At 38.9% G+C, this 15174-nt stretch overlaps 1 long non-coding RNA gene across 1 annotated transcript; it reads right to left on the bottom strand.

Annotated features, from left to right (window-relative positions):
- Positions 1–3269: 3269 nt before the first annotated feature.
- Positions 3270–14010, bottom strand: LOC135578339 (uncharacterized). The gene is made up of 3 exons (XR_010469850.1): positions 13680–14010; positions 3710–3848; positions 3270–3438 (listed from the first exon to the last, which is right to left on the bottom strand). It is a non-coding gene; the product is annotated as an uncharacterized LOC135578339 (long non-coding RNA).
- Between the last annotated feature and the right edge of the window lie 1164 nt (positions 14011–15174).

Here is a 15174-nt window from a genome sequence, read left to right as displayed (position 1 = left end):
GGAAGTGAAAAAGATGTTAGTTTAATTCCCACTGATGGTAGAAACACAGTAGATTTCTCAGACAATTTTTCTCTTGGAGAAAACTCTTAAGATTCTGAAAGGTCATGTAAAAGGCAAATACATTAAGGAAGGTCACACAGAGAGGTTTTCATAGATGATGTCCTAGGAAGATTTACATAGTATAGAAAATTTAAAATAGGAAAATCTTGACCTGCTTCACACATTCTTACTATACTAGATATAACCAGCACATTACTATGTATTCCATTTTACTCACTATGTGTTTCATTTTACCATGTAATGGAAATCAAAGATTTATTCTAAAGACCCCATTACCTTTCAGTGTGTTGGTGTTGGCAATTTATGTACACTTCCAAAGCAAAAGAATAACTTGATGTTGTACAACTTCTAAAAAAATATTTATTCATGTATGCTTACATAGCTTAGTCCCCAGAAAAGCCACTTGGAATTGAGATGGAAGAAATGTTCACCACTCACCTGACTCGGTGTGGAGGGACAGGTAACTCTTATCTTCCATACTAATACTAGGGTTGCATCCATGCCTGGAGTTGTGAAATAATAATAAAAAAAAGCCAAGATAGGACTTCCTTCCTGTTCATGTGTTCTACACAGAAGTCCACTTACCTATCCTAGTTGATAAAACACTCCTAACTAACACATCAGTACTGAAGAGCTAGCATTAACTTAACAATAAGAGTTATTGAAATGAAAAAATCTAAGAGTTGTCAAGCAGTACATGTTGAACCACAGTGTTCAAAATCTTTCTCCTGTAATTTTCTACTATAGTGTGATGAGAAGAAATGTTATTATAAATTATTTTTTCTTTAAGTTTTCAAGTTATTTAAAAGAAAAAAACCCAGACATTTATTGCAATCTATGATTTAGTTCTGTACCACAATGTGCAGTCCCTTGGAACTGATACAGTGTTCATTAAAAGATGCATACTGCAGTACTTCAGTGAGTTGCACACCATAAAGAATGTTTTTTTCCCACTGACTGTCTTTTGTTAACTAATTCTCAATTATGTTTCTAGTGCAAGTGTCTCTAAGCACAGATGGAAATTAGTGATACAGAAATATTTTTATGATTCAAGTGTCTGATCATTTTTTTCTGCAGTTCTGCAGTTCGGTCATTTACCTTGTGTGTTTCAATTGGTTTTATCATTTATTTTATTGAGTTGTAGGTAATCTTGTTTTCACCATTGAAAATTTAGACATTTAAAACAAAATTTAGTCTGTCTGTGAGGTTAAATTTCTTTCCTCTGCTTTTCTCTCTTCCCTTCCTAAAATTCCTCTGTTGAGGGAATGCTTGACTACTTCCTCACTTACAGTCCTCTATACTGATGAAGATGTCTTATCAAGGCATCACAGTATGTCTAACTGACAGCTCAGTATTGAACTTTAACTGCTTGACCTCTCTTTACAGTTTTATTTAACATTTTGGTTCTTTCTTGCTACTTATTGATCATAGGTCAGCTTTCTACATTTGTAAGTGTTTTGTTCTCTGCCTTTTATAGATAATGGATGTTCTTTGTGTCTCAAATAGGCTTTGAATTTAAGTTCTCTAAAATTTAATCATGACTCCTTTTCATATTATCAAAAAATGTGGTACATGAACTGTGAAGCAGGCCTTGTCTTGCATTATAATTACTAAGGATCAAGCATAATTATATAATCCATTTCGTCTTGTTTCCTTCTGAGTTCACAAACAGAATTATATGCATGCTTTTTGAAAATGAATTTCTAAACTGCTTTGAATTTGTTTAGAAAAAGCATTACTGAGTCTTATTCTTATTTAGGATGTTTAGAAGTTAATTAAAGGTTTATTTTTCCTTTGTGGTATTTTTTTGCAAGTTAACTTTTCGTTTCTTTCAAACAGGTTATTTCTGAATTCTCAAATTCAGAGTACTCCTTGGTACCCACTAACAAAAGTTTCAGTTCCTCCTTCACCTTTGTTTTGATAATCTTATTTATTTCAAGATTCACTTTACAAACACAGCCAGTACTGTGAATGAAATTTTGAAAGATAAAAACTCTGTAAGTGGCTTGCAATAGAAGGCAGAAAGACATGGAAAGCACTTGCAGTTACTCCATTTTTCTAGACTGGCAAGGTGGCTGTATGTTACATATTGGAACTGCTATTGAACTGCTATATATTGTCATAATAAAATTAAAATACTTACATAAAAATATAACATAATTTCTTAAATATTGAAAGGAACTATTCAGTTCCTTGGCACTGCATCTAACACCATGACTAATCAAAATATCATCTCTGAAAGTTTAGAGTAAAAGCTTAATTCTACTAAAATGAATGAGATTGTGTGCATATTTAAAGATAAATGTGTTCTTAAATGTTGAGCTGGATTTAGGGCCATAGCCAGTAATTTTTACAGTACCGACAATGTTTCCCTCATTCCTTTTATATACAGCTACAAATACAATCACAATGTGACAAATGTTAGAAGAGCTTAACATACTTAATGTGCTCCTTTTTTCCCGGAAAATGTGTTTAGTTTTTGTGGGAGCTTTGTTTGTGCTTATTGCTAGACTAACAGCACAGTTTAAGCAGGGAACATGGTCCAGCTTTGAGAAGGGAAACTGTAGGGTAAAAATTCAGAACCTGTAGAGCATATAATGCTACAACTAGATTTTTACTACCTTCAAATGCTCAGATTATATCTCAACTATTTTGGAAGATCCAGCTAGACTCAATATATTTCTTCTATGTTTTTTGCAGAAATATTTAGTGAAACAGAACATACAAAAAGATGTGTTACTTAAAAAAATAAACCACCCAATATGTCAGTCCCTCAGATCTTCACTATTTTATCAATTAGTTTAATTCACAAAGTAAAACATGAAGTTGAAAAATTAATGTCTTGACGCATATAAACAAAAAAAAAAATCCTCTCAATAACAGTTGGAAAATTCTATTTTGATTCTGTGGCATGGGCTAGAAATGAGGTTTAGAATTCTATCATCTCTGGTTAATTTAAGTCATCTTTTCATTTCCACCCCTTTTTAAAAGAATAATAGTTAGGAGGTAGGAAGTAATGATAGAGGGAACTTTTGAGTCCAAATCAAATATTTTGTCTGTTTGTTCTTCAAAGTAAAAAACAACACAAGGACATAATATTGTGACCAAAGATTAAATTTACTGAAATTTAACTGTTTTCAATTTAGAGGATTTTTTTCTCATAATATAATAATATATATTTCAACATAAAATCAGAAATAATTGTATTGACTTGAATTCTTCTTTTTTATTAACAATTTTGTTGTAAATATTTATCCTTGCTCTTTTTCCAACCCACCACTCCAGAATGTTTTTCTTTTCATCTAATTCTGTGTCCCATAGGCAAAAAAACTGCAGTGGAACAGCAATATTGTCCATGTCCAAAGCAGGCCTCCTTTTCTAAGAAAGGAAAAAGTAGAATGTAATATTATCATTGAATACAGAGAATATAATCTCATATCTGTAGCATAACGATGTTCTCCAGTTCCTGAATTCTTACCATGAGAGTATATAGGACAGTACCTGAAGTTTTGGATAGGTTGCCTTATATTTTGGCTTAAATATACTCGAAACAGAAGTGTTTCAAAAGAGGTCAGCAGTAGCTCCTATGACTGAACACGGCTTTTTGGAATGGTACGCTCAGAAATCTGTTCATAGTTTGAATTGTTACCTGAGAACTGTAGCTGTAATTCTTTGTGCACATAGAATAAAAGTTGTCACTTTGTCACTCTTTTTCCATGCTTCACGGTTTTGGGGTTTTGTATTTTGTTTGCTTGGTTGTTTTGTTTTAAAGAATAAGACTAATATTCCTGAAACATGAAAAAAAAAGGCATTTCATGGTCAAATTAAATGATAATACAAATATAATAGATAGCCATTCAATGGACTTTCAGTCTACCTTAAATAATTTTGGGAAAGCATCTGTTGCAACTGGTGTTCAGCAGGAAAAAAAAAAAGAAGTTTTTTAGAAATTACTACGGAAAATTGTGGCTTGGGAAGCTGCAGCTGAAGGGAGTTTCTGCTTTGATTAAATGTGCTGTGAGAAGATAGTCAGAACGTTTTTATGGTTAATTGTTTCTCAGCTCATCTTTATACTGACTTGAAAAATTCCCCAGAAATTGTGTCAGCCCAGACTATGTAGAGCATGCAGATTTGGAGAATTTATATTTCACAGGCATTTCTGCTTAGGTAGGGGTCAAAACCAAATGAGTGCTATTAGATTTTAGGGTAACTAATTTGTATCTATTTCACACACACAGGAGGCGTACAGTTTCTGATTTGGGCATAAAACTTACTTAAACATGAGTTTTTCATGCCTTAGGACAGCATTTTAGCCTCTCTGTCTTCCCTGCCTGATGACTGTTTAGAGTATGTAAACTGGAAAAAAACGCATGTAATCTCAGAAAGAAAGAGGTTATTTGCAAGGTCATCATAAATGTGTCTGCAAAAGAATAAACAACAAATGTTTTAAAACATAGGAAAATATTTATTTTTTTATTTCATAGAATTTTAGAAATACTGGTTGAAAGGGTCTACCATTTTTGTAACTACCTGGGGGTCCTGGTGGACAGAAGAATGACCATGAGCCAGCACTGTGCCCTTGTGGCCAGGAAGGCCAATGGCATCCTGGGGTGTGTTAGAAGGGCGGTGGTTAGTAGGTCGAGAGAAGTTCTCTTCCCCCTCTACTTTGTCCCAGTGAGACCGTATCTGGGATATTGTGTCCAGTTCTGAGCCCCTCAGTTCAAGAAAGACAAGGAATTGCTGGAGAGAGTCCAGCACAGAGCCACGAAGATGGAGCATCTCCCTTATGAGGAAAAGCTGAGAGAGCTGGGTCTCTTTAGCTTGGAGAAGAGGAGACTGAGGGATGACCTCATCAATGTTTATAAATATGTGAAGGGTGAGTGTCATGAGGATGGAGCCAGGCTCTTCTCGGTGACAACCCATGATAGGACAAGGGGAAATGGGTATAAACTGGAACACAGTAGGTTCCATTTAAATTTGAGAAGAAACTTCTTTACAATGAGGGTGACAGAGCACTGGAACAGGCTGCCCAGGGGGATTGTGGAGTCTCCTTCTCTGTAGACATTCAAAACCCGCCTGGACGTCTTCCTCTGTAACCTCATCTAGGTTACCTCTATCTGTATATAATGGAACTTTAATTGGCACAGCTAAAACTGTGCCAGGGAACATAATAACAGTTAAACAGCATGAATGATTTTATGCCTTGTTTATTTGTTAGTAGAAATGCAGATTCTTACTTCCTTAATCTGTATCATGGGGAATTTTTATGCCAAGATACTGTCTTTTTTTTTTATTCCTTAATTTAGTTTCACTCTTCCAAAAATACAGTGATATTTCAAAGAGTATGTCTACTCCTTGATCATTATTCTTTTGGTGCATTCTGTCTCTTATGTTTTCTACCCAACAGCTGTGAGAACAAGAAGTCAGAATTTGTGCTTATTCCCTGCTGGAATTTTATTTAGTGTACAGATATAGCTCACATTTTGACATTTTATTACCTAGAACTCAGGTAGTTTGGGTTTAGCTCATTATTTGTAACAGCACAGCTAAGTGTATGATGACATAACACAGGTCAAGAAATAAGTTAATTCTCTTGAAAAACAATATGTAGGGCAGAGGGAGCTGCCTCTATCTGTTCATCAAAGAAGACCCAACACAGGGCTACAAATGACTACTCATCTGAGAGGCCAGAACTCTTCCATCCATGTGTGACCCCGTGTCTGGATTGCTATCCTGTGGATTGCATTGTTAAATGAATAGTTAAAAGACTGCTGATAAAAACAGCAAGTACCTTTTGGAAAATGGTTAGTAGTTTAATGACCAAAAAATTTGGTTTGGACAGAGTAGATCTCTATTTTCTCTTTTATTTCATTCTGGTTCAACCTTGATTGAAAGCTGAGCCAGAAGACACCCTACCCACTAATCTATAGAATGATACTTCAGGCCATTGTGAAAGTATGAATTAAATACACAAAATATGGTTAGAGAACAGGGAGCCATTTGTGCATTCTATGATCATGTGGTTATTCCTGATCAGCCAGAGATCCTCCTGGTTCCCATTCCCTGGATGTTTTAATTTGTGATGTGGTGTTACTGTGTTTTGACGGAAGAGAGAAGAACATCATTGAATGTCTAAGGCAGGTTAAAAAACAAAAATTCCTTTAAAGGTACTTTTTGTTTTGTTTTGAATTTTTGAATTTTTGTTTGAATTTTTATGGGCTTGGACAAGAATGAGGTTTTTACTTTACTAATAAAATTTCCTAATAATAAATCCTCATTTCCCCTCAGTACTGTTGGCAATGAGGTGCACCTATTCAGTTGTAAAGACATGAGCTTTTTAGACTGCTTTAAACATGCTAGAATACACATTCTTAGACATACTGTTTTTTCAGAAAATTTAAAATATCATAATAATAGTAATGATAACATTTGCATTTGTAACTGACTTCAGCTCATTAGCTATGTTCTACACTTAAGGTGGTAGAAAGCAAAACAAATAATTTGTTTAAATTTTTGAAATGTCCTTATTTCATTATCTGTCTTTGAATATAACAGGTAACTCTGAGTTTTGTTTTATTTAAAAATAAATTAATCTAAGGTTTTTAATTAAAAAAAAAAAAATTCTTAATGACTCACAAGAGAATGTCTTTGAGACAGAGTTGTCAATTTTAAAGCTAAGAGTCACCTGGGATCTGGAAAAATAACTACATAATTTAAATACTAATCAAATTAATATGTTCTACAATTTAACAAATAACATTAAAACTGAATCATAGAAAACATAATATTTATTATTTAATGCCTTTGCAATAGCAACACCTTTTTTGCTTTTCCCCAGCAAGTATTAGACAAATAAAGGATTCACTAGGTTAATATGGTAATTTTTTTTTAATTAAAACATTCACTTTATGTAAGAATCTTGAAAAGTTTTGATCATAGAGATCAACATATTTACAAATATATTTATGAACAGTCACTCTAAGTCATAGTTTACTCCCTGGGCATTTTAGACTGTCCAGGTGATGGAGACCTTCTGTGTAAGAGATAAACAACCTTGACCCAGAAAGTTTGTCTTTAAAAGTAGTGACACTACAGTTAGACTGCAGTTTGGTATCTCTAGAAATAGATCACTAAATAAAATACTGCTTGTACTTTACTGCAATACATATTGCTTCACCTAAACTGTTGGAACTAGTACCTATAGAGTCACAAGAAAGAACCTGAAAAATATAGGATCAAAACCATACAAAATATTTCGCTGTAATAATCACACCTAAGAGAATTTTCAGTTATACCATATGATTTACTGGCACTATTGGAGAACTCTGGAATGGCTAATAGAAAGCTAAAGTCAATGAGGACTGGTTATATTTGTATGGCTCCTTACATAATAAGTAACGAATAAAATAGTTTTACTTTAATTAAATTTCAAGGGTTATTACACTTATGATACACTTAGTCATTCATTTTTCAAATTTAAGAGTTAAGCTTTAGAATATTTAAATTAGAATATTAATTTTATCAAATCTTGACATATCAAATACGATATTTTATATTCCAAAAGTAAAAATAATATACTTAATACATTTCTGTTTCTTAGGAACTTGAATTTCAGTACTCTTCAGTACACCGAGTAGTAGATTTGATTTTTTTAACAAGACATTGAAATAAACAACTCTGACATGGTAAACATTTGGTTAACAATGTCATTGAATATTTTTCAAGCATTACTTAAATATATTTGTGTATTATAAAAACTGTTACCACGAAAGAGATAGAAAAAAAACCTGTTGCCTTCTACTAGCTTGTATAAGGACATTCAATAACTTAAAACGAAAATTTCCATTTTTTAGAAGTCTGTTTTAATGAAACAGATTAAACATAAAGAACTTGAAATCTATATTCATAAATTAGGTACTACAGTGAACTTTACTAGGTATTGGATCATATCTATTTACAATATTACAATGTCAGCACAGTCCTAATCAGTGCTTTAGTTGTAACAGCTAGCATCATCCCAAGTAACTCCCAAGCACGGTTCAAGAGTAGCAGACAGTGATCACTGTGCAATCATTAAAACTAGGTTTATTTGAGGCAATGTCTATAGAGGCAAGAAAAACAACAACAAAGAGTACATTTTTCATCAAGAAAGCTTTTCATCTGATCAAGATGTCAAAAACAGGAAGGAAAAAACAAAGCAGTCCGTTTTCCTGAGTTGCATTTGAAAGAATTTGAAAATAAAAGGAAGCAGCAAAGAAGAATTACTCTATAACAATCTGCTTATTTGATAGATGATTTTGCAGTTTCATCATATATTAAACTAGTGCAGACTCCACTTACAAAAACTGTAAAACTACTGTAAGCCAAACTGCAAACCCAACATGTTCCTTGCTTTCCCTCAAAACAGAAGCTTTGTTATTAGGGAACATAACCTGTCCTGAGTAAGCTCGTGTTAATATAATGATACAGTCAGACCTCTAACTACCCAAACTAATTAATTGTATTATGATGGTTGTTGTGGTTTAACCCTGGTAGGCAGCTAAACCCCTACACAGTGGGATGAGGGAGAGAATTGGAAGGGTAAAAGTGAGAGAACTTGTGGGATAACATAAAGACATTTTAATAGGCAAAGCAATAGCTGCACATGCAAACCAAGCAAAATAAGTAATTCATTCACTACTTTCCATTGGCAGGCAGGTGTTCAGCCATCTCCAGGAAAACAGGGCTCCATCATATGTAATGGTTACCTGGGAAGACGGATGCCATAACTCCGAACATCCCCCCTTCTCCTTCCCTCAGCTTCCACTGCTGAGCAGAACATTGTATGATATGGGATATTCCTTTGGTTAGTTGGGGTCAGCTGTCCCATCTGTGTCCTCTCCCAACTCCTTGTGCACCCTCAGCCTCTTTGCTGGCAGGGCACAGTGAGAAACAGAAAAAGTCTTGATGCTGTGTAACAACTGCTCAGTAAAAGCTAAAACATCTGTGTGTTATTCACAGTTTTCATCACAAATCCAAAATATGGCACCATGCAAGTTATTACGAAGAAAATTAACTCTTTCCAATCCAAATACAGTACAGTGACATATGGGTTTGGAAACAAAGCTGTTATTCTTTTCACTAGTGACAATTTAAAAATACGGTTTGATGGGATTCAACGTCAGAAATGGAATTTAGCTAGGTATTAAGACACTTGCATTTAAGTGTCAATATGGGTGATTAGGTGTCCAAGTTCTTGCTGTATTCAGTGGAAATCTGTATTCAGTTCCATCATCCATAACGTCCTTTCTGATACCATAGGGTACCTAAGATATTGTCTTGGGACTGACATATCTGACACAGACAGAATCACAGAATCACAGAATCACAGAATCAACTGGGTTGGAAAAGACCTCAGAGATCATCGAGTCCAACTCTTGGTCCAACTCTAGTCCGTTTACTAGATCATGGCACTAAGTGCCATGACCAATCTCAGTTTAAAAACCTCCAGGGACGGCAAGTCCACTACCTCCCTGGGCAGGCCATTCCAATGCCTGACCACTCTCTCTGTAAAGAATTTCTTTCTAATATCCAGCCTAAATTTCTCCTGGCAGAGTTTAAGCCCATGCCCCCTTGTCCTATTGCTAACTGCCTGGGAGAAGAGACCAATCCCCACCTGGCTATAACTTCCCTTCAGGTAGTTATAGAGAGTGATGAGGTCACCTCTAAGCCTCCTCTTCTCTAGACTAAACAACCCCAGCTCCCTCAGCCTCTCTCCATAGGTCTTATGTTCAAGTCCCTTCACCAGTCGTGTTGCTCTTCTCTGGACCCGCTCCAGCACTTCAATGTCTTTCCTGAACTGAGGGGCCCAGAACTGAACACAATACTCCAGGTGTGGCCTCACCAATGCAGAGTACAGGGGAAGGATCACTTCCCTTGTCCTGCTGACCACACTATTTTTGATACAGGGTAGGATACCGTTGGCCTTCTTGGCAACCTGGGCACACTGTTGGCTCATGTTGAGCTTCCTGTCAATCAGTACCCCCAGGTCCCTTTCTGTCTGACTGCTCTCCAGCCACTCTGCGCCCAGCCTGTAGCGCTGCAGGGGGTTGTTGTGACCAAAGTGCAGCACCCGGCACTTGGCCTTATTGAACTTCATCCCGTTGGAATCAGCCCATTTTTCCAGTCTATCCAGATCCCTCTGCAGAGCCCTCCTGCCTTCCAGCAGGTCGACACTCCCTCCCAACTTGGTGTCATCAGCAAATTTGCTGATGATGTTCTCAATCCCCTCATCTAAATCGTCAATAAAGATGTTAAACAGGACTGGACCTAACACTGACCCCTGGGGAACACCACTAGTGACTGGCCGCCAGCTAGATGCAGCCCCATTCACCAGCACTCTCTGGGCTCAGCCCTCCAGCCAGTTCTTAACCCAGCGTAGAGTACACTTGTCCAAGCCATGGGCTACCAGCTTTTGCAAGAGTATATTATGGGAGACAGTGTCAAAGGCCTTGCTGAAGTCCAGATAGACCTCATCCACCAGTTGAGTCACCTGATCACAAAAGGAGATCAGGTTGGTCAGACAGGACCTGCCCCTCCTAAACCCATGCTGGCTGGGTCTGATCCCTTGTCCATCCTGAAGGTGCTGTGTGATTCCATTCAGGATGATCTGCTCCATAACCCTGCCAGGCACCGAGGTCAGGCTGACAGGCCTGTAGTTGCCAGGGTCAGCTCTGCAGCCCTTTTTGTGGACTGGGGTAACATTGGCCATTTTCCAGTCATATGGGACCTCCCCAGTGAGCCAGGACTGTTGGAAGATGATGGAGAGCGGCTTGGCAAGTTCTTAACCCAGCGCAGAGTACACTTGTCCAAGCCATGGGCTCCCTCATCACCCTAGGATGGATCCCATCTGGTCCCATAGACTTGTGAGGATCCAGATGGCTCAGTAAATCACCAACTATTTCTTCCTGGAATACAAGGGGCCTATTTGGTTTCCTATCTCTGTCAACCACCTCCAGAGATGAGTTGTCCTGAGGGCCACCTGTCTTACTGGTAAAAACTGAGGCAAAGTAGGTATTGAGTACCTCAGCTTTCTCCTCATCTTTGTTAACTATATTTCCCTCAGAGTCCAACAGAGAATGGAGGTTTTCCTTGCCCCTCCTTTTGTTATTAACATATTTGAAGAAGGACTTTTTCTTATCCCTGACAGAATTGGCCAAATTAACTTCAAATTGCACTTTTGTTTCCCTGATTTTTTTTCTGCATGATCTAGTTATTTCCATAAATTCTTCATAAGTAGCCAGCCCTTTTTTCCACAGTCGGTAAAGTCTCTTTTTATTTCTGATTTCACTCAGAATCTCCCTGTTTAGCCAAACCGGTTGTCTTCCCTGCCGGCTAGCCTTTTACAACACTGGTATAGCCTGTTCCTGTGCACTCAAAACCACCTGCTTGAAGCATGTCCAACCCTCCTGGGCCCCCTTGTTTTTAAGCATTGTTTCACAGGGTATGCTCTGAACTAGACTTCTGAATAGGCAAAAATCTGCCCTCCAGAAGTCCAGCGTGGAGGTTTTGTTAATGGTTCTCCCTGCATCTCTGAGTATTGAAAATTCTATTATTTCATGGTCGCTATGCCCCAGGCGGCCTCCAACCACTACATCTCCCACCAGCCCTTCTCTGTTTGTAAACAGTAGGTCTAGCGGGGTCTTGCCCCTGGTGGGCTCATTTACCAGCTGATGAAGGAAATTGTCCTCTATACACTCTAGGAACTTCCTAGACTGCCTCTTCTGTGCAGTATTGAGCTCCCAGCAGATATCCGGCAGGTTAAAGTCACCCACAAGAACAAGGGCCATCGATTTTGAGACATCTGCCAGCTGCTTGTAGAATAATTCATCTCTTTCATCGTCCTGGTTGGGCGGTCTATAACAGACACCCACGAGGATGTCAGCCTTGTTGGACTTCCCCCTGATTCTGGTCCACAGGCACTCAACCTTGTCACTGCTGACCTCAAGTTTAACAGAGTCAAGTGACTCTCTAACATATAAAGCCACCCCTCCACCTCTCCTACCCTGCCTATCTTTTCTGAAGAGCTTGTAGCCACGCATAGCAGCACTCCAGTCATATGAGTCAACCCACCATGTTTCTGTGATGGCAACTATGTCCTAGCTTTCCTGCTGCATGATGGCTTCTAGCTCCTCTTGTTTGTTGCCCATACTGAGTGCATTAGTGTACATGCACTTCAAGTGGGCTGCTGATTTCCCTCTTAATTCAGGCTTTCCATCTTTAGGCTGATTTTTGGAGACCTCATTTCAATCCCTTCCCCCTTCAAACCTAGTTTAAAGCCCTCCTGATCAGCCCTGCCAACTTATGGGCTATAGTCCTCTTGCTCTCCCTAGAAGGATGAAGCCCATCTGATTTGAGGAGACTAGGTACCACGGAGTTTGCCCCATGGTCAAAAAACCCAAAATTTTGACGGTGACACCAATCCTTAAGCCACCTGTTGATGAGATGGGATTTTCTGCTCCTCTCTTTATTTAGCTCCTCATCCATCCCAGCTAGCACAGGAACTGAGGCATATATCACTTGTGCTCCCGTCCCATGAACTGACTGACCCAGTGCTTTAAAGTCTTTTTTAATTATCTTGGTACTTCTTCTGTTGATGTCCTCGCTGCCAGCTTGGACTATTAACAAGGGATAGTAGTCTGAGGGCTGAATCAGCTCCGGAAGTCTTCTATTAATGTCCCTCACCCTGGCCCCAGGAAGGCAGCAGACCTCCCTGTGGGATGGGTCTGGGCAACACATAGGGCCCTCTGTTCCCCTCAGAAGGGAGTCGCCAACTACTATCACTCTTCTTTTTTTTTTTTCCTCTTACAGCTGCAGTTGTGATTCTTTTTGTTGATGAGGTCCATCCAGAGGGCTCTCCAGGTGGATCTTCTTGGCTGTCCTCTGCCTGATTTTCAGGGTCCAGGGCCTCATATCTATTTGTTAGGGGCACCAAGGGTGGTGACAGGGTTCGAGAGAGGGTTCTTTTACCTCTCCAATCAGGGACCTGTTTCATTCCCCCCATCAATTAGATCTGCTCTGTCTGCCTTACGGCAGGAGGGAGAAGGCTTTGCCATCTCCTGTTGCACACCCTTAGGAGTCAAAAGAGCCTGACCCCACCAGTCTATTTCTTCTTCACTCTCCCTAATGCTTCTTAGTCTCTCCACCTCTTCCTTAAGCTCCACCACTAGGCACAGTAAGTCATTGACCTGGTCACATCATACACAGGTGCCTCCCATACCATTCTCTGATACTAATGCCAGGCACAGACACTCTGCGCAGCCAGAAGCCTGGGTGGCTGCATCCTTCTTGGCAGGTAGTGTCTGTGTAGACACACTCTTTGTATTAACGGCAGCAACAGCTTTCCTTTTTCTAGAAACCATTACTACCCTTAGTTAAATTGGGGGCAAGAAAACAAAATGAAACCCTGGACAAACTCACCTACAAGAGCTAGTTGTGTCCAGTCTGCTTGCCCTGCCACACCCCAGTCTGTGTCACCAGCAACAAGTGAGAGGTCTAACAGCGAGGAGTGACAGAACCTCTGAACCCTAATGCACGAGCAGCCCCAGTCGCTGCTGCAGCACCGTGTGGGTGGTGCTCACCTGCCTCACAAGCACGTTCACCTCCCAGCGCCTGGTGGGCTCCCGGAGGCTTTTTCAAAGCAAGGCGGAGGGGTGTGACTCCCGTCACCATGGTAACGGCCGCACCACATCAGCCAGTTCTCCAAGGGCTTCTGAGGGCTCCTGGGTAGCGGAATCCAAAACGCGACCAGAAATCCCTCTCTTTACCCTCTCTTACCTCTGTAGCTTCGAGACCCTCTGAGGTGACCTGTACCTTTTGAAGTTATATGCAGGGTTGAGACATGATATTCTATGTCTGTTTGAGTCATTCATCTATTTTATCCCTGGACCCCAAATAGGTCAAATGACCAAATGTTGGCATAGGACACAACTGTCCAAACAAGGACATTAATGTCATAGATTTTGCTGGATAATCGCACCTGGCCTCCAGCTGATTCTCTGCTAAGACTTACATCTCCTCTAGGTGCTGTCTTTTGACCGACAGCCCCAAACACTTGACTGGGATAACCTAAAACATCTCAAAAAACACTAGACAACATTACTAATATCTAAATCCTATCCTAGGTGTCTATCAGTATGAAATGAACCCCATGACGAACAACCAGTCTCAAATGGGTGAGGTTGAGCACAGCCTTGTGACAGTGTGATGAAAATTATAAAGAAAGTTGCTCAGCCGAAAAATAAACAACGATTAGGGCACTTATGCAAGACAACTTTTCCGCAGAAGTAGGATGAATGTGGGCCAAGAAAGCTTACCTGAAACCACGAATGTCCCTCAAATTCATAAATGTTCAGAAACACACCCAAACCTTTACGATTTGGGCAGCTGAACTGAAACTAACATTATGTAAATGTTTTGTAGATCTCTCAAAAAAGATTCAGATATCTCCCAGTCAGTGTTTTACCTCTCCTCTTTTGGATCAGTCTGGTCATTTTTAGCCTTGAACAAAGACACTCTGCCAGGAGGTTATACACAACTAAAAAATTTAAAGGAATTATTTATAGGTTTACATGGACAAGAGATAGGTAGCACCTAATGAGATACTAAAGTAAACATAGGTGTGCTTACCATTTTTGATAAGACACCAGAGGAAGTGTTGGTGTCTACACCTCCTAGGAATGAGTATTCTGAGTTACCAAGTTACCATCTTCCACAAGCATGAGCATGGGCATGACAATGATGACTCAATTTTCTGATAACTCAAGCTGATGATCCAGCTGCCAGGTTGATCTTACTTTTACATTTTTATGATGTTCTAAAAACTTCACTCTCTCTCTAGTTCTTATACCAGTTAATTTTAGAGACTGTCACTTCTTGTAACCATGTGAGATGGTTTTAAAAGTGTATTTTTACACAACAAACCATTGAAAATTAGTCTTATGACTTTTTCATTTATTTAGTAATATTTATTAAAAAAATAACTAAAAAGATTCTCCATTTTAGTCACTGCAGTTTTCTGGTATCTCTTTAATAAAAAAGCTTTTTGCTGATATGTTTATGTTGCAGCAGATTGAT

Source organism: Columba livia, chromosome 1 (assembly GCF_036013475.1).
Source record: "Columba livia isolate bColLiv1 breed racing homer chromosome 1, bColLiv1.pat.W.v2, whole genome shotgun sequence".
In the NCBI taxonomy this organism is placed as follows: domain Eukaryota; kingdom Metazoa; phylum Chordata; class Aves; order Columbiformes; family Columbidae; genus Columba; species Columba livia.
Note: the sequence above shows the minus strand (reverse complement) of the source record. Positions and strands in the feature narration are given on the sequence as shown.